Raw genomic sequence first — 25,831 nt, 5'->3', positions numbered from 1 at the left:
ATCGAGGTAAATTTTTAATTATTGTTCAATCGAGATGAAATCACTTTCAATGAGTGTTTTATAGGGAATTAAGCTGAATTCGGTCAAAAATTTCTCCAGAAAAAAATTCATTCAAAAAAGTACCGAAAAAATCGCAGGTTTTTCTTCTTCAAGACACAAAATCCGTGAATACGATTTCTTACTGAAAATTGAATTTTAACAGTTTTTTGAATGAATATCGTTACATTGCTTGAATTAAAGCAAAAAGTATAAAAATAATGGTTTCAGTGAACATATTTGAAAATAGTGAAGAAATACTCAAAGTATGCTTCTTTGGCCGTGAAACGTCGATTTTGAAAATGTTATTAAAAATCGAGGTAAATTTTTAATTATTGTTCAATCAAGATGAAATCACTTTCAAAGAGTGTTTTATAGGGAATTAAGCTGAATTCGGTCAAACATTTCTCCAAAAAAAATGCATTCTAAAGTGTACCGAAAAAATCGCATGTTTTTTTTCTTCAAGATACAATATCCGTGACAACGATTTCTTATTGAAAATTGAATTTTAACAGTTTTTTGAATGAATATCGTTACATTGCTTGAATTAAAGCAAAAAGTATAAAAATAATGGTTTCAGTGGTTATATTTGAAAATAGTGAAGAAATACTCAAAATATGCTTCTTTGGCCGTGAAACGTCGATTTTGAAAATGTTATTAAAAATCGAGGTACATTTTTATTTATTGTTCAATCGAGATGAAATCACTTTTAATGAGTGTTTTATAGGGAATTAAGCTGAATTTGGTCAAAAATTTCTCCTGAAAAAAATGCATTCAAAAAAGTACCGAAAAAATCGCAGGTTTTTCTTCTTCAAGACACAAAATCCGTGAATACGATTTCTTACTGAAAATTGAATTTTAACAGTTTTTTGAATGAATATCGTTACATTGCTTGAATTAAAGCAAAAAGTACAAAAATAATGGTTTCAGTGGTTATATTTGAAAATAGTGAAGAAATACTCAAAATATGCTTCTTTGGCCGTGAAACGTCGATTTTGAAAATGCTATTAAAAATCGAGGTACATTTTTATTTATTGTTTAATCGAGATGAAATCACTTTCAAAGAGTGTTTTATAGGGAATTAAGCTGAATTTGGTCAAAAATTTCTCCTTAAAAAAATGCATTCAAAAAAGTACCGAAAAAATCGCATGTTTTTCTTCTTCAAGATACAAAATCCGTGGCAACGATTTCTTATTGAAAAATTGAATTTTAACAGTTTTTTGAATGAATATCGTTACATTGCTTGAATTAAAGCAAAAAGTGTAAAAATAATGGTTTCAGTGAACATATTTGAAAATAGTGAAGAAATACTCAAAATATGCTTCTTTGGCCGTGAAACGTCGATTTTGAAAATGTTATTAAAAATCGAGGTAAATTTTTAATTATTGTTCAATCAAGATGAAATCACTTTCAAAGAGTGTTTTATAGGGAATTAAGCTGAATTCGGTCAAACATTTCTCCAAAAAAAATGCATTCTAAAGTGTACCGAAAAAATCGCATGTTTTTTTTCTTCAAGATACAATATCCGTGACAACGATTTCTTATTGAAAATTGAATTTTAACAGTTTTTTGAATGAATATCGTTACATTGCTTGAATTAAAGCAAAAAGTACAAAAATAATGGTTTCAGTGGTTATATTTGAAAATAGTGAAGAAATACTCAAAATATGCTTCTTTGGCCGTGAAACGTCGATTTTGAAAATGTTATTAAAAATCGAGGTACATTTTTATTTATTGTTCAATCGAGATGAAATCACTTTTAATGAGTGTTTTATAGGGAATTAAGCTGAATTCGGTCAAAAATTTCTCCTGAAAAAAATGCATTCAAAAAAGTACCGAAAAAATCGCATGTTTTTCTTCTTCAAGGTACAAAACCCGTGACAACGATTTCTTATTGAAAAATTTAATTTTAACAGTTTTTTGATTGAATATCGTTACATTTGCTTGAATTAAAGCAAAAAGTATAAAAATAATGGTTTCAGTGGTTATTTTTGAAAATAGTGAAGAAATACTCAAAATATGCTTCTTTGGCCGTGAAACGTCGATTTTGAAAATGCTATTAAAAATCGAGGTACATTTTTATTTATTGTTTAATCGAGATGAAATCACTTTTAATGAGTGTTTTATAGGGAATTAAGCTGAATTTGGTCAAAAATTTCTCCTGAAAAAAATGCATTCAAAAAAGTACCGAAAAAATCGCATGTTTTTCTTCTTCAAGATACAAAATCCGTGACAACGATTTCTTATTGAAAAATTTAATTTTAACAGTTTTTTGATTGAATATCGTTACATTTGCTTGAATTAAAGCAAAAAGTATAAAAATAATGCTTTCAGTGAACATATTTGAAAATAGTGAAGAAATACTCAAAGTATGCTTCTTTGGCCGTGAAACGTCGATTTTGAAAATGTTATTAAAAATCGAGGTAAATTTTTAATTATTGTTCAATCGAGATGAAATCACTTTCAAAGAGTGTTTTATAGGGAATTAAGCTGAATTCGGTCAAACATTTCTCCAAAAAAAATGCATTCTAAAGTGTACCGAAAAAATCGCATGTTTTTTTTCTTCAAGATACAATATCCGTGACAACGATTTCTTATTGAAAATTGAATTTTAACAGTTTTTTGAATGAATATCGTTACATTTGCTTGAATTAAAGCAAAAAGTATAAAAATAATGGTTTCAGTGGTTATTTTTGAAAATAGTGAAGAAATACTCAAAATATGCTTCTTTGGCCGTGAAACGTCGATTTTGAAAATGTTATTAAAAATCGAGGTACATTTTTGTTTATTGTTCAATCGAGATGAAATCACTTTTAATGAGTGTTTTATAGGGAATTAAGCTGAATTCGGTCAAAAATTTCTCCTGAAAAAAATGCATTCAAAAAAGTACCGAAAAAATCGCATGTTTTTCTTCTTCAAGATACAAAACCCGTGACAACGATTTCTTATTGAAAAATTTAATTTTAACAGTTTTTTGATTGAATATCGTTACATTTGCTTGAATTAAAGCAAAAGGTATAAAAATAATGGTTTCAGTGGTTATTTTTGAAAATAGTGATGAAATACTCAAAATATGCTTCTTTGGCCGTGAAACGTCGATTTTGAAAATGTTATTAAAAATCGAGGTAAATTTTTAATTATTGTTCAATCGAGATGAAATCACTTTCAATGAGTGTTTTATAGGGAATTAAGCTGAATTCGGTCAAAAATTTCTCCAGAAAAAAATTCATTCAAAAAAGTACCGAAAAAATCGCAGGTTTTTCTTCTTCAAGACACAAAATCCGTGGCAACGATTTCTTATTGAAAAATTTAATTTTAACAGTTTTTTGATTGAATATCGTTACATTTGCTTGAATTAAAGCAAAAAGTATAAAAATAATGCTTTCAGTGAACATATTTGAAAATAGTGAAGAAATACTCAAAGTATGCTTCTTTGGCCGTGAAACGTCGATTTTGAAAATGTTATTAAAAATCGAGGTAAATTTTTAATTATTGTTCAATCGAGATGAAATCACTTTCAAAGAGTGTTTTATAGGGAATTAAGCTGAATTCGGTCAAACATTTCTCCAAAAAAAATGCATTCTAAAGTGTACCGAAAAAATCGCATGTTTTTTTTCTTCAAGATACAATATCCGTGACAACGATTTCTTATTGAAAATTGAATTTTAACAGTTTTTTGAATGAATATCGTTACATTGCTTAAATTAAAGCAAAAAGTATAAAAATAATGCTTTCAGTGGTTATATTTGAAAATAGTGAAGAAATACTCAAAATATGCTTCTTTGGCCGTGAAACGTCGATTTTGAAAATGTTATTAAAAATCGAGGTACATTTTTATTTATTGTTCAATCGAGATGAAATCACTTTTAATGAGTGTTTTATAGGGAATTAAACTGAATTTGGTCAAAAATTTCTCCTGAAAAAAATGCATTCAAAAAAGTACCGAAAAAATCGCATGTTTTTCTTCTTCAAGATACAAAATCCGTGACAACGATTTCTTATTGAAAAATTGAATTTTAACAGTTTTTTGATTGAATATCCTTACATTTGCTTGAATTAAAGCAAAAAGTATAAAAATAATGCTTTCAGTGAACATATTTGAAAATAGTGAAGAAATACTCAAAGTATGCTTCTTTGGCCGTGAAACGTCGATTTTGAAAATGTTATTAAAAATCGAGGTAAATTTTTAATTATTGTTCAATCGAGATGAAATCACTTTCAATGAGTGTTTTATAGGGAATTAAGCTGAATTCGGTCAAAAATTTCTCCAGAAAAAAATTCATTCAAAAAAGTACCGAAAAAATCGCAGGTTTTTCTTCTTCAAGACACAAAATCCGTGAATACGATTTCTTACTGAAAATTGAATTTTAACAGTTTTTTGAATGAATATCGTTACATTGCTTGAATTAAAGCAAAAAGTATAAAAATAATGGTTTCAGTGAACATATTTGAAAATAGTGAAGAAATACTCAAAGTATGCTTCTTTGGCCGTGAAACGTCGATTTTGAAAATGTTATTAAAAATCGAGGTAAATTTTTAATTATTGTTCAATCAAGATGAAATCACTTTCAAAGAGTGTTTTATAGGGAATTAAGCTGAATTCGGTCAAACATTTCTCCAAAAAAAATGCATTCTAAAGTGTACCGAAAAAATCGCATGTTTTTTTTCTTCAAGATACAATATCCGTGACAACGATTTCTTATTGAAAATTGAATTTTAACAGTTTTTTGAATGAATATCGTTACATTGCTTGAATTAAAGCAAAAAGTATAAAAATAATGGTTTCAGTGGTTATATTTGAAAATAGTGAAGAAATACTCAAAATATGCTTCTTTGGCCGTGAAACGTCGATTTTGAAAATGTTATTAAAAATCGAGGTACATTTTTATTTATTGTTCAATCGAGATGAAATCACTTTTAATGAGTGTTTTATAGGGAATTAAGCTGAATTTGGTCAAAAATTTCTCCTGAAAAAAATGCATTCAAAAAAGTACCGAAAAAATCGCAGGTTTTTCTTCTTCAAGACACAAAATCCGTGAATACGATTTCTTACTGAAAATTGAATTTTAACAGTTTTTTGAATGAATATCGTTACATTGCTTGAATTAAAGCAAAAAGTACAAAAATAATGGTTTCAGTGGTTATATTTGAAAATAGTGAAGAAATACTCAAAATATGCTTCTTTGGCCGTGAAACGTCGATTTTGAAAATGCTATTAAAAATCGAGGTACATTTTTATTTATTGTTTAATCGAGATGAAATCACTTTCAAAGAGTGTTTTATAGGGAATTAAGCTGAATTTGGTCAAAAATTTCTCCTTAAAAAAATGCATTCAAAAAAGTACCGAAAAAATCGCATGTTTTTCTTCTTCAAGATACAAAATCCGTGGCAACGATTTCTTATTGAAAAATTGAATTTTAACAGTTTTTTGAATGAATATCGTTACATTGCTTGAATTAAAGCAAAAAGTGTAAAAATAATGGTTTCAGTGAACATATTTGAAAATAGTGAAGAAATACTCAAAATATGCTTCTTTGGCCGTGAAACGTCGATTTTGAAAATGTTATTAAAAATCGAGGTAAATTTTTAATTATTGTTCAATCAAGATGAAATCACTTTCAAAGAGTGTTTTATAGGGAATTAAGCTGAATTCGGTCAAACATTTCTCCAAAAAAAATGCATTCTAAAGTGTACCGAAAAAATCGCATGTTTTTTTTCTTCAAGATACAATATCCGTGACAACGATTTCTTATTGAAAATTGAATTTTAACAGTTTTTTGAATGAATATCGTTACATTGCTTGAATTAAAGCAAAAAGTACAAAAATAATGGTTTCAGTGGTTATATTTGAAAATAGTGAAGAAATACTCAAAATATGCTTCTTTGGCCGTGAAACGTCGATTTTGAAAATGTTATTAAAAATCGAGGTACATTTTTATTTATTGTTCAATCGAGATGAAATCACTTTTAATGAGTGTTTTATAGGGAATTAAGCTGAATTCGGTCAAAAATTTCTCCTGAAAAAAATGCATTCAAAAAAGTACCGAAAAAATCGCATGTTTTTCTTCTTCAAGGTACAAAACCCGTGACAACGATTTCTTATTGAAAAATTTAATTTTAACAGTTTTTTGATTGAATATCGTTACATTTGCTTGAATTAAAGCAAAAAGTATAAAAATAATGGTTTCAGTGGTTATTTTTGAAAATAGTGAAGAAATACTCAAAATATGCTTCTTTGGCCGTGAAACGTCGATTTTGAAAATGCTATTAAAAATCGAGGTACATTTTTATTTATTGTTTAATCGAGATGAAATCACTTTTAATGAGTGTTTTATAGGGAATTAAGCTGAATTTGGTCAAAAATTTCTCCTGAAAAAAATGCATTCAAAAAAGTACCGAAAAAATCGCATGTTTTTCTTCTTCAAGATACAAAATCCGTGACAACGATTTCTTATTGAAAAATTTAATTTTAACAGTTTTTTGATTGAATATCGTTACATTTGCTTGAATTAAAGCAAAAAGTATAAAAATAATGCTTTCAGTGAACATATTTGAAAATAGTGAAGAAATACTCAAAGTATGCTTCTTTGGCCGTGAAACGTCGATTTTGAAAATGTTATTAAAAATCGAGGTAAATTTTTAATTATTGTTCAATCGAGATGAAATCACTTTCAATGAGTGTTTTATAGGGAATTAAGCTGAATTCGGTCAAAAATTTCTCCTGAAAAAAATGCATTCAAAAAAGTATCGAAAAAATCGCATGTTTTTCTTCTTCAAGATACAAAATCCGTGACAACGATTTCTTATTGAAAAATTGAATTTTAACAGTTTTTTGAATGAATATCGTTACATTTGCTTGAATTGAAGCAAAAAGTATAAAAATAATGGTTTCAGTGGTTATTTTTGAAAATAGTGAAGAAATACTCAAAATATGCTTCTTTGGCCGTGAAACGTCGATTTTGAAAATGTTATTAAAAATCGAGGTACATTTTTGTTTATTGTTCAATCGAGATGAAATCACTTTAAATGAGTGTTTTATAGGGAATTAAGCTGAATTCGGTCAAAAATTTCTCCAGAAAAAAATGCATTCAAAAAAGTACCGAAAAAATCGCATGTTTTTCTTCTTCAAGATACAAAATCCGTGACAACGATTTCATATTGAAAATTTTAATTTTAACAGTTTTTTGATTGAATATCGTTACATTTGCTTGAATTAAAGCAAAAAGTATAAAAATAATGCTTTCAGTGAACATATTTGAAAATAGTGAAGAAATACTCAAAGTATGCTTCTTTGGCCGTGAAACGTCGATTTTGAAAATGTTATTAAAAATCGAGGTAAATTTTTAATTATTGTTCAATCAAGATGAAATCACTTTCAAAGAGTGTTTTATAGGGAATTAAGCTGAATTCGGTCAAACATTTCTCCAAAAAAAATGCATTCTAAAGTGTACCGAAAAAATCGCATGTTTTTTTTCTTCAAGATACAATATCCGTGACAACGATTTCTTATTGAAAATTTTAATTTTAACAGTTTTTTGATTGAATATCGTTACATTTGCTTGAATTAAAGCAAAAAGTATAAAAATAATGCTTTCAGTGAACATATTTGAAAATAGTGAAGAAATACTCAAAGTATGCTTCTTTGGCCGTGAAACGTCGATTTTGAAAATGTTATTAAAAATCGAGGTAAATTTTTAATTATTGTTCAATCGAGATGAAATCACTTTCAATGAGTGTTTTATAGGGAATTAAGCTGAATTCGGTCAAAAATTTCTCCTGAAAAAAATGCATTCAAAAAAGTATCGAAAAAATCGCATGTTTTTCTTCTTCAAGATACAAAATCCGTGACAACGATTTCTTATTGAAAAATTGAATTTTAACAGTTTTTTGAATGAATATCGTTACATTTGCTTGAATTGAAGCAAAAAGTATAAAAATAATGGTTTCAGTGGTTATTTTTGAAAATAGTGAAGAAATACTCAAAATATGCTTCTTTGGCCGTGAAACGTCGATTTTGAAAATGTTATTAAAAATCGAGGTACATTTTTGTTTATTGTTCAATCGAGATGAAATCACTTTAAATGAGTGTTTTATAGGGAATTAAGCTGAATTCGGTCAAAAATTTCTCCAGAAAAAAATGCATTCAAAAAAGTACCGAAAAAATCGCATGTTTTTCTTCTTCAAGATACAAAATCCGTGACAACGATTTCATATTGAAAATTTTAATTTTAACAGTTTTTTGATTGAATATCGTTACATTTGCTTGAATTAAAGCAAAAAGTATAAAAATAATGCTTTCAGTGAACATATTTGAAAATAGTGAAGAAATACTCAAAGTATGCTTCTTTGGCCGTGAAACGTCGATTTTGAAAATGTTATTAAAAATCGAGGTAAATTTTTAATTATTGTTCAATCGAGATGAAATCACTTTCAATGAGTGTTTTATAGGGAATTAAGCTGAATTCGGTCAAAAATTTCTCCAGAAAAAAATTCATTCAAAAAAGTACCGAAAAAATCGCAGGTTTTTCTTCTTCAAGACACAAAATCCGTGAATACGATTTCTTACTGAAAATTGAATTTTAACAGTTTTTTGAATGAATATCGTTACATTGCTTGAATTAAAGCAAAAAGTATAAAAATAATGGTTTCAGTGAACATATTTGAAAATAGTGAAGAAATACTCAAAGTATGCTTCTTTGGCCGTGAAACGTCGATTTTGAAAATGTTATTAAAAATCGAGGTAAATTTTTAATTATTGTTCAATCAAGATGAAATCACTTTCAAAGAGTGTTTTATAGGGAATTAAGCTGAATTCGGTCAAACATTTCTCCAAAAAAAATGCATTCTAAAGTGTACCGAAAAAATCGCATGTTTTTTTTCTTCAAGATACAATATCCGTGACAACGATTTCTTATTGAAAATTGAATTTTAACAGTTTTTTGAATGAATATCGTTACATTGCTTGAATTAAAGCAAAAAGTACAAAAATAATGGTTTCAGTGGTTATATTTGAAAATAGTGAAGAAATACTCAAAATATGCTTCTTTGGCCGTGAAACGTCGATTTTGAAAATGTTATTAAAAATCGAGGTACATTTTTATTTATTGTTCAATCGAGATGAAATCACTTTTAATGAGTGTTTTATAGGGAATTAAGCTGAATTCGGTCAAAAATTTCTCCTGAAAAAAATGCATTCAAAAAAGTACCGAAAAAATCGCATGTTTTTCTTCTTCAAGGTACAAAACCCGTGACAACGATTTCTTATTGAAAAATTTAATTTTAACAGTTTTTTGATTGAATATCGTTACATTTGCTTGAATTAAAGCAAAAAGTATAAAAATAATGGTTTCAGTGGTTATTTTTGAAAATAGTGAAGAAATACTCAAAATATGCTTCTTTGGCCGTGAAACGTCGATTTTGAAAATGCTATTAAAAATCGAGGTACATTTTTATTTATTGTTTAATCGAGATGAAATCACTTTTAATGAGTGTTTTATAGGGAATTAAGCTGAATTTGGACAAAAATTTCTCCTGAAAAAAATGCATTCAAAAAAGTACCGAAAAAATCGCATGTTTTTCTTCTTCAAGATACAAAATCCGTGACAACGATTTCTTATTGAAAAATTGAATTTTAACAGTTTTTTGAATGAATATCGTTACATTTGCTTGAATTGAAGCAAAAAGTATAAAAATAATGGTTTCAGTGGTTATTTTTGAAAATAGTGAAGAAATACTCAAAATATGCTTCTTTGGCCGTGAAACGTCGATTTTGAAAATGTTATTAAAAATCGAGGTACATTTTTGTTTATTGTTCAATCGAGATGAAATCACTTTAAATGAGTGTTTTATAGGGAATTAAGCTGAATTCGGTCAAAAATTTCTCCAGAAAAAAATGCATTCAAAAAAGTACCGAAAAAATCGCATGTTTTTCTTCTTCAAGATACAAAATCCGTGACAACGATTTCATATTGAAAATTTTAATTTTAACAGTTTTTTGATTGAATATCGTTACATTTGCTTGAATTAAAGCAAAAAGTATAAAAATAATGCTTTCAGTGAACATATTTGAAAATAGTGAAGAAATACTCAAAGTATGCTTCTTTGGCCGTGAAACGTCGATTTTGAAAATGTTATTAAAAATCGAGGTAAATTTTTAATTATTGTTCAATCGAGATGAAATCACTTTCAATGAGTGTTTTATAGGGAATTAAGCTGAATTCGGTCAAAAATTTCTCCAGAAAAAAATTCATTCAAAAAAGTACCGAAAAAATCGCAGGTTTTTCTTCTTCAAGACACAAAATCCGTGAATACGATTTCTTACTGAAAATTGAATTTTAACAGTTTTTTGAATGAATATCGTTACATTGCTTGAATTAAAGCAAAAAGTATAAAAATAATGGTTTCAGTGAACATATTTGAAAATAGTGAAGAAATACTCAAAGTATGCTTCTTTGGCCGTGAAACGTCGATTTTGAAAATGTTATTAAAAATCGAGGTAAATTTTTAATTATTGTTCAATCAAGATGAAATCACTTTCAAAGAGTGTTTTATAGGGAATTAAGCTGAATTCGGTCAAACATTTCTCCAAAAAAAATGCATTCTAAAGTGTACCGAAAAAATCGCATGTTTTTTTTCTTCAAGATACAATATCCGTGACAACGATTTCTTATTGAAAATTGAATTTTAACAGTTTTTTGAATGAATATCGTTACATTGCTTGAATTAAAGCAAAAAGTACAAAAATAATGGTTTCAGTGGTTATATTTGAAAATAGTGAAGAAATACTCAAAATATGCTTCTTTGGCCGTGAAACGTCGATTTTGAAAATGTTATTAAAAATCGAGGTACATTTTTATTTATTGTTTAATCGAGATGAAATCACTTTTAATGAGTGTTTTATAGGGAATTAAGCTGAATTTGGTCAAAAACTTCTCCTGAAAAAAATGCATTCAAAAAAGTACCGAAAAAATCGCATGTTTTTCTTCTTCAAGATACAAAATCCGTGACAACGATTTCTTATTGAAAAATTTAATTTTAACAGTTTTTTGATTGAATATCGTTACATTTGCTTGAATTAAAGCAAAAAGTATAAAAATAATGGTTTCAGTGGTTATTTTTGAAAATAGTGAAGAAATACTCAAAATATGCTTCTTTGGCCGTGAAACGTCGATTTTGAAAATGCTATTAAAAATCGAGGTACATTTTTATTTATTGTTTAATCGAGATGAAATCACTTTTAATGAGTGTTTTATAGGGAATTAAGCTGAATTTGGTCAAAAATTTCTCCTGAAAAAAATGCATTCAAAAAAGTACCGAAAAAATCGCATGTTTTTCTTCTTCAAGATACAAAATCCGTGACAACGATTTCTTATTGAAAAATTTAATTTTAACAGTTTTTTGATTGAATATCGTTACATTTGCTTGAATTAAAGCAAAAAGTATAAAAATAATGCTTTCAGTGAACATATTTGAAAATAGTGAAGAAATACTCAAAGTATGCTTCTTTGGCCGTGAAACGTCGATTTTGAAAATGTTATTAAAAATCGAGGTAAATTTTTAATTATTGTTCAATCGAGATGAAATCACTTTCAATGAGTGTTTTATAGGGAATTAAGCTGAATTCGGTCAAAAATTTCTCCTGAAAAAAATGCATTCAAAAAAGTATCCAAAAAATCGCATGTTTTTCTTCTTCAAGATACAAAATCCGTGACAACGATTTCTTATTGAAAAATTGAATTTTAACAGTTTTTTGAATGAATATCGTTACATTTGCTTGAATTGAAGCAAAAAGTATAAAAATAATGGTTTCAGTGGTTATTTTTGAAAATAGTGAAGAAATACTCAAAATATGCTTCTTTGGCCGTGAAACGTCGATTTTGAAAATGTTATTAAAAATCGAGGTACATTTTTGTTTATTGTTCAATCGAGATGAAATCACTTTAAATGAGTGTTTTATAGGGAATTAAGCTGAATTCGGTCAAAAATTTCTCCAGAAAAAAATGCATTCAAAAAAGTACCGAAAAAATCGCATGTTTTTCTTCATCAAGATACAAAATCCGTGACAACGATTTCATATTGAAAATTTTAATTTTAACAGTTTTTTGATTGAATATCGTTACATTTGCTTGAATTAAAGCAAAAAGTATAAAAATAATGCTTTCAGTGAACATATTTGAAAATAGTGAAGAAATACTCAAAGTATGCTTCTTTGGCCGTGAAACGTCGATTTTGAAAATGTTATTAAAAATCGAGGTAAATTTTTAATTATTGTTCAATCAAGATGAAATCACTTTCAAAGAGTGTTTTATAGGGAATTAAGCTGAATTCGGTCAAACATTTCTCCAAAAAAAATGCATTCTAAAGTGTACCGAAAAAATCGCATGTTTTTTTTCTTCAAGATACAATATCCGTGACAACGATTTCTTATTGAAAATTTTAATTTTAACAGTTTTTTGATTGAATATCGTTACATTTGCTTGAATTAAAGCAAAAAGTATAAAAATAATGCTTTCAGTGAACATATTTGAAAATAGTGAAGAAATACTCAAAGTATGCTTCTTTGGCCGTGAAACGTCGATTTTGAAAATGTTATTAAAAATCGAGGTAAATTTTTAATTATTGTTCAATCGAGATGAAATCACTTTCAATGAGTGTTTTATAGGGAATTAAGCTGAATTCGGTCAAAAATTTCTCCTGAAAAAAATGCATTCAAAAAAGTATCGAAAAAATCGCATGTTTTTCTTCTTCAAGATACAAAATCCGTGACAACGATTTCTTATTGAAAAATTGAATTTTAACAGTTTTTTGAATGAATATCGTTACATTTGCTTGAATTGACGCAAAAAGTATAAAAATAATGGTTTCAGTGGTTATTTTTGAAAATAGTGAAGAAATACTCAAAATATGCTTCTTTGGCCGTGAAACGTCGATTTTGAAAATGTTATTAAAAATCGAGGTACATTTTTGTTTATTGTTCAATCGAGATGAAATCACTTTAAATGAGTGTTTTATAGGGAATTAAGCTGAATTCGGTCAAAAATTTCTCCAGAAAAAAATGCATTCAAAAAAGTACCGAAAAAATCGCATGTTTTTCTTCTTCAAGATACAAAATCCGTGACAACGATTTCATATTGAAAATTTTAATTTTAACAGTTTTTTGATTGAATATCGTTACATTTGCTTGAATTAAAGCAAAAAGTATAAAAATAATGCTTTCAGTGAACATATTTGAAAATAGTGAAGAAATACTCAAAGTATGCTTCTTTGGCCGTGAAACGTCGATTTTGAAAATGTTATTAAAAATCGAGGTAAATTTTTAATTATTGTTCAATCGAGATGAAATCACTTTCAATGAGTGTTTTATAGGGAATTAAGCTGAATTCGGTCAAAAATTTTTCCAGAAAAAAATTCATTCAAAAAAGTACCGAAAAAATCGCAGGTTTTTCTTCTTCAAGACACAAAATCCGTGAATACGATTTCTTACTGAAAATTGAATTTTAACAGTTTTTTGAATGAATATCGTTACATTGCTTGAATTAAAGCAAAAAGTATAAAAATAATGGTTTCAGTGAACATATTTGAAAATAGTGAATGGTTTCAGTGGTTATTTTTGAAAATAGTGAAGAAATACTCAAAATATGCTTCTTTGGCCGTGAAACGTCGATTTTGAAAATGCTATTAAAAATCGAGGTACATTTTTATTTATTGTTTAATCGAGATGAAATCACTTTTAATGAGTGTTTTATAGGGAATTAAGCTGAATTTGGACAAAAATTTCTCCTGAAAAAAATGCATTCAAAAAAGTACCGAAAAAATCGCATGTTTTTCTTCTTCAAGATACAAAATCCGTGACAACGATTTCTTATTGAAAAATTGAATTTTAACAGTTTTTTGAATGAATATCGTTACATTTGCTTGAATTGAAGCAAAAAGTATAAAAATAATGGTTTCAGTGGTTATTTTTGAAAATAGTGAAGAAATACTCAAAATATGCTTCTTTGGCCGTGAAACGTCGATTTTGAAAATGTTATTAAAAATCGAGGTACATTTTTGTTTATTGTTCAATCGAGATGAAATCACTTTAAATGAGTGTTTTATAGGGAATTAAGCTGAATTCGGTCAAAAATTTCTCCAGAAAAAAATGCATTCAAAAAAGTACCGAAAAAATCGCATGTTTTTCTTCTTCAAGATACAAAATCCGTGACAACGATTTCATATTGAAAATTTTAATTTTAACAGTTTTTTGATTGAATATCGTTACATTTGCTTGAATTAAAGCAAAAAGTATAAAAATAATGCTTTCAGTGAACATATTTGAAAATAGTGAAGAAATACTCAAAGTATGCTTCTTTGGCCGTGAAACGTCGATTTTGAAAATGTTATTAAAAATCGAGGTAAATTTTTAATTATTGTTCAATCGAGATGAAATCACTTTCAATGAGTGTTTTATAGGGAATTAAGCTGAATTCGGTCAAAAATTTCTCCAGAAAAAAATTCATTCAAAAAAGTACCGAAAAAATCGCATGTTTTTCTTCTTCAAGATACAAAATCCGTGAATACGATTTCTTACTGAAAATTGAATTTTAACAGTTTTTTGAATGAATATCGTTACATTGCTTGAATTAAAGCAAAAAGTATAAAAATAATGGTTTCAGTGAACATATTTGAAAATAGTGAAGAAATACTCAAAGTATGCTTCTTTGGCCGTGAAACGTCGATTTTGAAAATGTTATTAAAAATCGAGGTAAATTTTTAATTATTGTTCAATCAAGATGAAATCACTTTCAAAGAGTGTTTTATAGGGAATTAAGCTGAATTCGGTCAAACATTTCTCCAAAAAAAATGCATTCTAAAGTGTACCGAAAAAATCGCATGTTTTTTTTCTTCAAGATACAATATCCGTGACAACGATTTCTTATTGAAAATTGAATTTTAACAGTTTTTTGAATGAATATCGTTACATTGCTTGAATTAAAGCAAAAAGTACAAAAATAATGGTTTCAGTGGTTATATTTGAAAATAGTGAAGAAATACTCAAAATATGCTTCTTTGGCCGTGAAACGTCGATTTTGAAAATGTTATTAAAAATCGAGGTACATTTTTATTTATTGTTTAATCGAGATGAAATCACTTTTAATGAGTGTTTTATAGGGAATTAAGCTGAATTTGGTCAAAAACTTCTCCTGAAAAAAATGCATTCAAAAAAGTACCGAAAAAATCGCATGTTTTTCTTCTTCAAGATACAAAATCCGTGACAACGATTTCTTATTGAAAAATTTAATTTTAACAGTTTTTTGATTGAATATCGTTACATTTGCTTGAATTAAAGCAAAAAGTATAAAAATAATGGTTTCAGTGGTTATTTTTGAAAATAGTGAAGAAATACTCAAAATATGCTTCTTTGGCCGTGAAACGTCGATTTTGAAAATGCTATTAAAAATCGAGGTACATTTTTATTTATTGTTTAATCGAGATGAAATCACTTTAAATGAGTGTTTTATAGGGAATTAAGCTGAATTTGGTCAAAAATTTCTCCTGAAAAAAATGCATTCAAAAAAGTACCGAAAAAATCGCATGTTTTTCTTCTTCAAGATACAAAATCCGTGACAACGATTTCTTATTGAAAAATTTAATTTTAACAGTTTTTTGATTGAATATCGTTACATTTGCTTGAATTAAAGCAAAAAGTATAAAAATAATGCTTTCAGTGAACATATTTGAAAATAGTGAAGAAATACTCAAAGTATGCTTCTTTGCCCGTGAAACGTCGATTTTGAAAATGTTATTAAAAATCGAGGTAAATTTTTAATTATTGTTCAATCAAGATGAAATCACTTTCAATGAGTGTTTTATAGGGAATTAAGCTGAATTCGGTCAAAAATTTCTCCTGAAAAAAATGCATTCAAAAAAGTATCCAAAAAATCGCATGTTTTTCTTCTTCAAGATACAAAATCCGTGACAACGATTTCTTATTGAAAAATTGAATTTTAACAGTTTTTTGAATGAATATCGTTACATTTGCTTGAATTGAAGCAAAAAGTATAAAAATAATGGTTTCAGTGGTTATTTTTGAAAATAGTGAAGAAATACTCAAAATATGCTTCTTTGGCCGTGAAACGTCGATTTTGAAAATGTTATTAAAAATCGAGGTACATTTTTGTTTATTGTTCAATCGAGATGAAATCACTTTAAATGAGTGTTTTATAGGGAATTAAGCTGAATTCGGTCAAAAATTTCTCCAGAAAAAAATGCATTCAAAAAAGTACCGAAAAAATCGCATGTTTTTCTTCTTCAAGATACAAAATCCGTGACAACGATTTCATATTGAAAATTTTAATTTTAACAGTTTTTTGATTGAATATCGTTACATTTGCTTGAATTAAAGCAAAAAGTATAAAAATAATGCTTTCAGTGAACATATTTGAAAATAGTGAAGAAATACTCAAAGTATGCTTCTTTGGCCGTGAAACGTCGATTTTGAAAATGTTATTAAAAATCGAGGTAAATTTTTAATTATTGTTCAATCGAGATGAAATCACTTTCAATGAGTGTTTTATAGGGAATTAAGCTGAATTCGGTCAAAAATTTCTCCAGAAAAAAATTCATTCAAAAAAGTACCGAAAAAATCGCAGGTTTTTCTTCTTCAAGACACAAAATCCGTGAATACGATTTCTTACTGAAAATTGAATTTTAAGTTTTTTGAATGAATATCGTTACATTGCTTGAATTAAAGCAAAAAGTATAAAAATAATGGTTTCAGTGAACATATTTGAAAATAGTGAAGAAATACTCAAAGTATGCTTCTTTGGCCGTGAAACGTCGATTTTGAAAATGTTATTAAAAATCGAGGTAAATTTTTAATTATTGTTCAATCAAGATGAAATCACTTTCAAAGAGTGTTTTATAGGGAATTAAGCTGAATTCGGTCAAACATTTCTCCAAAAAAAATGCATTCTAAAGTGTACCGAAAAAATCGCATGTTTTTTTTCTTCAAGATACAATATCCGTGACAACGATTTCTTATTGAAAATTGAATTTTAACAGTTTTTTGAATGAATATCGTTACATTGCTTGAATTAAAGCAAAAAGTACAAAAATAATGGTTTCAGTGGTTATATTTGAAAATAGTGAAGAAATACTCAAAATATGCTTCTTTGGCCGTGAAACGTCGATTTTGAAAATGTTATTAAAAATCGAGGTACATTTTTATTTATTGTTTAATCGAGATGAAATCACTTTTAATGAGTGTTTTATAGGGAATTAAGCTGAATTTGGTCAAAAACTTCTCCTGAAAAAAATGCATTCAAAAAAGTACCGAAAAAATCGCATGTTTTTCTTCTTCAAGATACAAAATCCGTGACAACGATTTCTTATTGAAAAATTTAATTTTAACAGTTTTTTGATTGAATATCGTTACATTTGCTTGAATTAAAGCAAAAAGTATAAAAATAATGGTTTCAGTGGTTATTTTTGAAAATAGTGAAGAAATACTCAAAATATGCTTCTTTGGCCGTGAAACGTCGATTTTGAAAATGCTATTAAAAATCGAGGTACATTTTTATTTATTGTTTAATCGAGATGAAATCACTTTTAATGAGTGTTTTATAGGGAATTAAGCTGAATTTGGTCAAAAACTTCTCCTGAAAAAAATGCATTCAAAAAAGTACCGAAAAAATCGCATGTTTTTCTTCTTCAAGATACAAAATCCGTGACAACGATTTCTTATTGAAAATTGAATTTTAACAGTTTTTTGAATGAATATCGTTACATTGCTTGAATTAAAGCAAAAAGTACAAAAATAATGGTTTCAGTGGTTATATTTGAAAATAGTGAAGAAATACTCAAAATATGCTTCTTTGGCCGTGAAACGTCGATTTTGAAAATGTTATTAAAAATCGAGGTACATTTTTATTTATTGTTTAATCGAGATGAAATCACTTTTAATGAGTGTTTTATAGGGAATTAAGCTGAATTTGGTCAAAAACTTCTCCTGAAAAAAATGCATTCAAAAAAGTACCGAAAAAATCGCATGTTTTTCTTCTTCAAGATACAAAATCCGTGACAACGATTTCTTATTGAAAAATTTAATTTTAACAGTTTTTTGATTGAATATCGTTACATTTGCTTGAATTAAAGCAAAAAGTATAAAAATAATGGTTTCAGTGGTTATTTTTGAAAATAGTGAAGAAATACTCAAAATATGCTTCTTTGGCCGTGAAACGTCGATTTTGAAAATGCTATTAAAAATCGAGGTACATTTTTATTTATTGTTTAATCGAGATGAAATCACTTTTAATGAGTGTTTTATAGGGAATTAAGCTGAATTTGGTCAAAAATTTCTCCTGAAAAAAATGCATTCAAAAAAGTACCGAAAAAATCGCATGTTTTTCTTCTTCAAGATACAAAATCCGTGACAACGATTTCTTATTGAAAAATTTAATTTTAACAGTTTTTTGATTGAATATCGTTACATTTGCTTGAATTAAAGCAAAAAGTATAAAAATAATGCTTTCAGTGAACATATTTGAAAATAGTGAAGAAATACTCAAAGTATGCTTCTTTGGCCGTGAAACGTCGATTTTGAAAATGTTATTAAAAATCGAGGTAAATTTTTAATTATTGTTCAATCGAGATGAAATCACTTTCAATGAGTGTTTTATAGGGAATTAAGCTGAATTCGGTCAAAAATTTCTCCTGAAAAAAATGCATTCAAAAAAGTATCGAAAAAATCGCATGTTTTTCTTCTTCAAGATACAAAATCCGTGACAACGATTTCTTATTGAAAAATTGAATTTTAACAGTTTTTTGAATGAATATCGTTACATTTGCTTGAATTGAAGCAAAAAGTATAAAAATAATGGTTTCAGTGGTTATTTTTGAAAATAGTGAAGAAATACTCAAAATATGCTTCTTTGGCCGTGAAACGTCGATTTTGAAAATGTTATTAAAAATCGAGGTACATTTTTGTTTATTGTTCAATCGAGATGAAATCACTTTAAATGAGTGTTTTATAGGGAATTAAGCTGAATTCGGTCAAAAATTTCTCCAGAAAAAAATGCATTCAAAAAAGTACCGAAAAAATCGCATGTTTTTCTTCTTCAAGATACAAAATCCGTGACAACGATTTCATATTGAAAATTTTAATTTTAACAGTTTTTTGATTGAATATCGTTACATTTGCTTGAATTAAAGCAAAAAGTATAAAAATAATGCTTTCAGTGAACATATTTGAAAATAGTGAAGAAATACTCAAAGTATGCTTCTTTGGCCGTGAAACGTCGATTTTGAAAATGTTATTAAAAATCGAGGTAAATTTTTAATTATTGTTCAATCGAGATGAAATCACTTTCAATGAGTGTTTTATAGGGAATTAAGCTGAATTCGGTCAAAAATTTCTCCAGAAAAAAATTCATTCAAAAAAGTACCGAAAAAATCGCAGGTTTTTCTTCTTCAAGACACAAAATCCGTGAATACGATTTCTTACTGAAAATTGAATTTTAACAGTTTTTTGAATGAATATCGTTACATTGCTTGAATTAAAGCAAAAAGTATAAAAATAATGGTTTCAGTGAACATATTTGAAAATAGTGAAGAAATACTCAAAGTATGCTTCTTTGGCCGTGAAACGTCGATTTTGAAAATGTTATTAAAAATCGAGGTAAATTTTTAATTATTGTTCAATCAAGATGAAATCACTTTCAAAGAGTGTTTTATAGGGAATTAAGCTGAATTCGGTCAAACATTTCTCCAAAAAAAATGCATTCTAAAGTGTACCGAAAAAATCGCATGTTTTTTTTCTTCAAGATACAATATCCGTGACAACGATTTCTTATTGAAAATTGAATTTTAACAGTTTTTTGAATGAATATCGTTACATTGCTTGAATTAAAGCAAAAAGTACAAAAATAATGGTTTCAGTGGTTATATTTGAAAATAGTGAAGAAATACTCAAAATATGCTTTTTTGGCCGTGAAACGTCGATTTTGAAAATGTTATTAAAAATCGAGGTACATTTTTGTTTATTGTTCAATCGAGATGAAATCACTTTAAATGAGTGTTTTATAGGGAATTAAGCTGAATTCGGTCAAAAATTTCTCCTGAAAAAAATGCATTCAAAAAAGTATCGAAAAAATCGCATGTTTTTCTTCTTCAAGATACAAAATCCGTGACAACGATTTCTTATTGAAAAATTGAATTTTAACAGTTTTTTGAATGAATATCGTTACATTTGCTTGAATTGAAGCAAAAAGTATAAAAATAATGGTTTCAGTGGTTATTTTTGAAAATAGTGAAGAAATACTCAAAATATGCTTCTTTGGCCGTGAAACGTCGATTTTGAAAATGTTATTAAAAATCGAGGTACATTTTTGTTTATTGTTCAATCGAGATGAAATCACTTTAAATGAGTGTTTTATAGGGAATTAAGCTGAATTCGGTCAAAAATTTCTCCAGAAAAAAATGCATTCAAAAAGTACCGAAAAAATCGCATGTTTTTCTTCTTCAAGATACAAAATCCGTGACAACGATTTCATATTGAAAATTTTAATTTTAACAGTTTTTTGATTGAATATCGTTACATTTGCTTGAATTAAAGCAAAAAGTATAAAAATAATGCTTTCAGTGAACATATTTGAAAATAGTGAAGAAATACTCAAAGTATGCTTCTTTGGCCGTGAAACGTCGATTTTGAAAATGTTATTAAAAATCGAGGTAAATTTTTAATTATTGTTCAATCGAGATGAAATCACTTTCAATGAGTGTTTTATAGGGAATTAAGCTGAATTCGGTCAAAAATTTCTCCAAAAAAAATGCATTCTAAAGTGTACCGAAAAAATCGCAGGTTTTTCTTCTTCAAGACACAAAATCCGTGACAACGATTTCTTACTGAAAATTGAATTTTAACAGTTTTTTGAATGAATATCGTTACATTGCTTGAATTAAAGCAAAAAGTATAAAAATAATGGTTTCAGTGAACATATTTGAAAATAGTGAAGAAATACTCAAAGTATGCTTCTTTGGCCGTGAAACGTCGATTTTGAAAATGTTATTAAAAATCGAGGTAAATTTTTAATTATTGTTCAATCAAGATGAAATCACTTTCAAAGAGTGTTTTATAGGGAATTAAGCTGAATTCGGTCAAACATTTCTCCAAAAAAAATGCATTCTAAAGTGTACCGAAAAAATCGCATGTTTTTTTTCTTCAAGATACAATATCCGTGACAACGATTTCTTATTGAAAATTGAATTTTAACAGTTTTTTGAATGAATATCGTTACATTGCTTGAATTAAAGCAAAAAGTACAAAAATAATGGTTTCAGTGGTTATATTTGAAAATAGTGAAGAAATACTCAAAATATGCTTCTTTGGCCGTGAAACGTCGATTTTGAAAATGCTATTAAAAATCGAGGTACATTTTTATTTATTGTTTAATCGAGATGAAATCACTTTTAATGAGTGTTTTATAGGGAATTAAGCTGAATTTGGTCAAAAATTTCTCCTGAAAAAAATGCATTCAAAAAAGTACCGAAAAAATCGCATGTTTTTTTTCTTCAAGATACAAAATCCGTGACGATTTCTTATTTAAAATTGAATTTTAACAGTTTGTTGAATGAATATCGTTACATTTGCTTGAATTAACGCAAAAATTACAAAAATAATGGTTTCAGTGGTTATATTTGAAAACAGTGAACAAATACTCAAAATGTTTTCCTTAGGCCGAGTTACGTCGATTTTGAAAATGTTATTAAAAATCGAGGTACATTTTTATTTATTGTTCAATCGAGATGAAATCACTTTCAATGAGTGTTTTATAGGGAATTAAGCTGAATTCGGTCAAAAATTTCTCCAGAAAAAAATTCATTCAAAAAAGTACCGAAAAAATCGCAGGTTTTTCTTCTTCAAGACACAAAATCCGTGAATACGATTTCTTACTGAAAATTGAATTTTAACAGTTTTTCGAATGAATATCGTTACATTGCTTGAATTAAAGCAAAAAGTATAAAAATAATGGTTTCAGTGAACATATTTGAAAATAGTGAAGAAATACTCAAAGTATGCTTCTTTGGCCGTGAAACGTCGATTTTGAAAATGTTATTAAAAATCGAGGTACATTTTTATTTATTGTTCAATCGAGATGAAATCACTTTTAATGAGTGTTTTATAGGGAATTAAGCTGAATTTGGTCAAAAAATTCTCCTGAAAAAAATGCATTCAAAAAAGTACCGAAAAAATCGCATGTTTTTCTTCTTCAAGATACAAAATCCGTGACAACGATTTCTTATTGAAAAATTGAATTTTAACAGTTTTTTGAATGAATATCGTTACATTTGCTTGAATTGAAGCAAAAAGTATAAAAATAATGGTTTCAGTGGTTATTTTTGAAAATAGTGAAGAAATACTCAAAATATGCTTCTTTGGCCGTGAAACGTCGATTTTGAAAATGTTATTAAAAATCGAGGTACATTTTTGTTTATTGTTCAATCGAGATGAAATCACTTTAAATGAGTGTTTTATAGGGAATAAGGCTGAATTCTGTCAAAAATTTCTCCAGAAAAAAATGCATTCAAAAAAGTACCGAAAAAATCGCATGTTTTTCTTCTTCAAGATACAAAATCCGTGACAACGATTTCATATTGAAAATTTTAATTTTAACAGTTTTTTGATTGAATATCGTTACATTTGCTTGAATTAAAGCAAAAAGTATAAAAATAATGCTTTCAGTGAACATATTTGAAAATAGTGAAGAAATACTCAAAGTATGCTTCTTTGGCCGTTAAACGTCGATTTTGAAAATGTTATTAAAAATCGAGGTAAATTTTTAATTATTGTTCAATCGAGATGAAATCACTTTCAATGAGTGTTTTATAGGGAATTAAGCTGAATTCGGTCAAATATTTCTCCAGAAAAAAATTCATTCAAAAAAGTACCGAAAAAATCGCAGGTTTTTCTTCTTCAAGACACAAAATCCGTGAATACGATTTCTTATTGAAAATTGAATTTTAACAGTTTTTTGAATGAATATCGTTACATTTGCTTGAATTAACGCAAAAATTACAAAAATAATGGTTTCAGTGGTTATATTTGAAAACAGTGAACAAATACTCAAAATGTTTTCCTTAGGCCGAGTTACGTCGATTTTGAAAATGTTATTAAAAATCGAGGTACATTTTTATTTATTGTTCAATCGAGATGAAATCACTTTTAATGAGTGTTTTATAGGGAATTAAGCTGAATTCGGTCAAAAATTTCTCCAGAAAAAAATGCATTCAAAAAAGTACCGAAAAAATCGCATGTTTTTCTTCTTCAAGATACAAAATCCGTGACAACGATTTCTTATTGAAAAATTTAATTTTAACAGTTTTTTGATTGAATATCGTTACATTTGCTTGAATTAAAGCAAAAAGTATAAAAATAATGCTTTCAGTGAACATATTTGAAAATAGTGAAGAAATACTCAAAGTATGCTTCTTTGGCCGTTAAACGTCGATTTTGAAAATGTTATTAAAAATCGAGGTAAATTTTTAATTATTGTTCAATCGAGATGAAATCACTTTCAATGAGTGTTTTATAGGGAATTAAGCTGAATTCGGTCAAAAATTTCTCCAGAAAAAAATTCATTCAAAAAAGTACCGAAAAAATCGCAGGTTTTTCTTCTTCAAGACACAAAATCCGTGAATACGATTTCTTATTGAAAATTGAATTTTAACAGTTTTTTGAATGAATATCGTTACATTGCTTGAATTAAAGCAAAAATTATAAAAATAATGGTTTCAATGAATATATTTGAAAATAGTGAAGAAATACTCAAAGTATGCTTTTTTGGCCGTGAAACGTCGATTTTGAAAATGTTATTAAAAATCGAGGTAAATTTTAAATTATTGTTCAATCGAGATGAAATCACTTTCAATGAGTGTTTTATAGGGAATTAAGCTGAATTCGGTCAAAAATTTCTCCAGAAAAAAAAGCATTCAAAAAAGTACCGAAAAAAATCGCATGTTTTTCTTCTTCAAGATACAAAATCCGTGACAACGATTTCTTATTGAAAAATTGAATTTTAACAGTTTTTTGAATGAATATCGTTACATTTGCTTGAATTAAAGCAAAAATTACAAAAATAATGGTTTCAGTGGTTATATTTAAAAACAGTGAACAAATACTCAAAATGTTTTCCTTAGGCCGAGTTACGTCGATTTTGAAAATGTTATTAAAAATCGAGGTACATATTTATTTATTGTTCAATCGAGATGAAATCACTTTCAATGAGTGTTTTATAGGGAATTAAGCTGAATTCGGTCAAAAATTTCTCCAGAAAAAAATTCATTCAAAAAAGTACCGAAAAAATCGCATGTTTTTCTTCTTCAAGATACAAAATCCGTGACAACGATTTCTTATTGAAAAATTTAATTTTAACAGTTTTTTGATTGAATATCGTTACATTTGCTTGAATTAAAGCAAAAAGTATAAAAATAATGGTTTCAGTGAATATATTTGTAAATAGTGAACAAATACTCAAAATGTTTTTCTTAGGCCGAGTTACGTCGATTTTGAAAATGTTATTAAAAATCGAGGTACATTTTTATTTATTGTTCAATCGAGATGAAATCACTTTCAATGAGTGTTTTATAGGGAATTAAGCTGAATTGGGTCAAAAATTTCTCCAGAAAAAAATGCATTCAAAAAAGTTTAGAGAAAATCGCATGTTTTTCTTCTTCAAGATACAAAATCCGTGACAACGATTTCTTATTGAAAAATTTAATTTTAACAGTTTTTTGAATGAATATCGTTACATTTGCTTGAATTAAAGCAAAAAGTATAAAAATAATGGTTTCAGTGAATATATTTGTAAATAGTGTACAAATACTCAAAATGTTTTTCTTAGGCCTAGTTACGTCGATTTTGAAAATGTTATTAAAAATCGAGGTACATTTTTATTTATTGTTCAATCGAGATGAAATCACTTTTATTGAGTGTTTTATAGGGAATTAAGCTGAATTCGGTCAAAAATTTCTCCAGAAAAAAATGCATTCAAAAAAGTACCGAAAAAATCGCATGTTTTTTTTCTTCAAGATACAAAATCCGTGACAACGATTTCTTATTTAAAATTGAATTTTAACGGTTTGTTGAATGAATATCGTTACATTTGCTTGAATTAACGCAAAAATTACAAAAATAATGGTTTCAGTGGTTATATTTGAAAACAGTGAACAAATACTCAAAGTAAGCTTCTTTGGCAGTGAAACGTCGATTTTGAAAATGTTATTAAAAATCGAGGTAAATTTTTAATTATTGTTCAATCGAGATGAAATCAATTTCAATGAGTGTTTTATAGGGAATTAAGCTGAATTCGGTCAAACATTTCTCCAGAAAAAAATGCATTCAAAAGTGTACCGAAAAAATCGCATGTTTTTTTTCTTCAAGATACAAAATCCGTGACAACGATTTCTTATTGAAAATTGAATTTTAACAGTTTTTTGAATGAATATCGTTATATTTGCTTGAATTAATGCAAAAAGTATAAAAATAATGGTTTCAGTGAATATATTTGTAAATAGTGAAGAAATACTCAAAATATGCTTCGTTGGCGGTGAAACGTCGATTTTTAAAATGTTATTAAAAATCGAGGTACATTTTTAATTATTATTCAATCGAGATGAAATCACTTTTAATGAGTGTTTTATAGGGAATTATGCTGAATTCGTTCAAACATTTCTCCAGAAAAAAATGCATTTAAAAGTGTACCGAAAAAATCGCATGTTTTTTTTCTTCAAGATACAAAATCCGTGACAACGATTTCTT

Source organism: Phalangium opilio, unplaced genomic scaffold (assembly GCF_054372755.1).
Source record: "Phalangium opilio isolate 3A_F unplaced genomic scaffold, DU_Popi_V2 ptg001675l_1, whole genome shotgun sequence".
Taxonomy (NCBI): domain Eukaryota; kingdom Metazoa; phylum Arthropoda; class Arachnida; order Opiliones; family Phalangiidae; genus Phalangium; species Phalangium opilio.
This window is presented reverse-complemented; position numbering follows the sequence as displayed.